Source organism: Pteropus vampyrus, unplaced genomic scaffold (assembly GCF_000151845.1).
Source record: "Pteropus vampyrus isolate Shadow unplaced genomic scaffold, Pvam_2.0 Scaffold132, whole genome shotgun sequence".
Classification (NCBI taxonomy): Eukaryota; Metazoa; Chordata; class Mammalia; order Chiroptera; family Pteropodidae; genus Pteropus; species Pteropus vampyrus.
Window position 1 is genome coordinate 60,138 of NW_011888913.1, and position 1,990 is coordinate 62,127.

Below are 1,990 nucleotides of genomic sequence, written 5' to 3' on the forward strand. Positions count from 1 at the left end.
CACTGACACTGTGAGATAGTAGATGTTCATTGTTGAAGCTGCTACGTCTTGAGCTCATTCTGTATGCAGCAACAGACAGCCAGGGCCGCTTCCTTCATGGGGGAGAGTTCATTGTTATTCTGAGGACAGACGCCGAACCTGGGAGGGATGTGCCTTTTCTGTCCTCAGCACATCTGCTGGTGTCATCCTGTGTGGACAGAAAGGCTTCTCCATCACTTTGGTTCCCCGCAAACATTGCCTTCAATGGAGATCACGTTTTGTGTTCATGGGCTTCCAACCTATGAATTCACTGCAATCTCCATGTTTTCATTTACCCAGAAGCAGCCGCTTTGATAGAATGTGGCTCAGTTACAGTACCGGCTTGGAGACAGAAATGCGAGGCTGGGGCACGGGTTCTGTCTGAACCCCACGTACCTGAAAACAGCCACCAGGATTTGATTTCCTTCCCCACAGTCAGAATGCACAGATGTGGGGGGGAGTAGTGGGAACAGAAGTGGCCCTTCTCTTTATTAAATCAGGAGGACATTTTCTTCCTTTTCCTAGCAACTCTGGGCACAGTAGTTTGGAGGTCCTGTTGCTCAAAGAGCAAGAGATTTTACCCAAGAACATAGCTATGGTTCTGCTGAATTGAATGTTGAAACTGCTCCCTGGCCATTTTGAGCTTCCATACGGCTGACCCAATAAGCAGAGAAGGATGTCACTCTACTGCCTGGTGGTCGATCTCAGTTATCAGGGGGGCGCTGGGGTGCTGCTATACAGGAGGGAAAAAAGGGAGATGTGTCTAAATCCTAGACGGGGTTCACTAGGACACTTCTTAGTACTCCCTCGGCTAAGGGGCCAGTCAGGCAATCGATTTCCAAATCTACCTGGAGCATATTGCTATAGAATTTGAGTATGCAAAAATGGCCAGTTAAGAAGAATTCAGATAATTTAGGCACTCTGCAATGGCTTAGGAGGAAGTCCAGCCTATTTCCCCTGGGAATACATTGTTCTCAGTCTTATTTATGGACATTCCTATATGGCTTCTCTAGAGCCACTGACATCGGAGCTCTGAGTAGCCCTCTTGAGGCTGGGAGAATCTATCCAAGTGACCAAATCGCCTCGCTTCTAACTCAACTGCCACTTTTTCTGTGGTTTCACGGAAACCTAGAAATACCGAAAAGATTGTTTGCTCGCAACTTCCTCTGCCAAAGCGATACGACAAATGTGTCGCCTGCTGCTGGTCTGTGGCCATCCCAAGGCTGCACTCCTTTCAAAGGCAAGGGGGCACGATCGTGCCAGGTTCTCCAGCAACCTGCCATGCTTCGGTCACAAGCCAGGCGGGTGATGCCAGCCTGGCGCTGGTCCCCGAGTAGGAACAGGTGTCGGTGTTTGCTGTTTCAGAGAGTCCCACCACGCTGTGCTCTGCTTCACGACAGGGCAGGCAAGCTCTTCGGACACATGGCGTCTGGCCTCAGGGCGATGCTGTCATGCCAGATGCACTTCTCAGCCACGGGTCCTCGGTGCCACCGGGTCTATTACGAAAGGTTTCATTGACTTTGAATCTCAGAAAGAAGGGATTCAACACCCCCCACCCCCACTGCCCGTCCAAGAGACCCTGAGATTCCTTACTCAAATAGAGCTGCCCACCTCTCGGTGACATTCGCCATCCCATGGCTGTGTCTTCTCCCTTCAAAAGACAAAGGATTTTTAAGTCACAGGTCACACTTCTTCAGATACTCTGCTTTACTTGTGTTCTTAATATTGACTTTTAAGGATAAAAGTGTTGGCATTTTTTTTTTACCTATGTATTTTTGATGATATAATGCAGTTTTATTCTTTCTTGAGTAAGATGTTTTGATGCTATGATTGTGAAAGACAGTTGGGGAATCTTATTACATAATACAATCCCTGTGGATTCAGAGCAGTAAAGACTTAAAATAATACCCATTGCCATTAGTTGAAATAGATTACAATCCACTGCCGTAATATTGATCGAACATATATAATA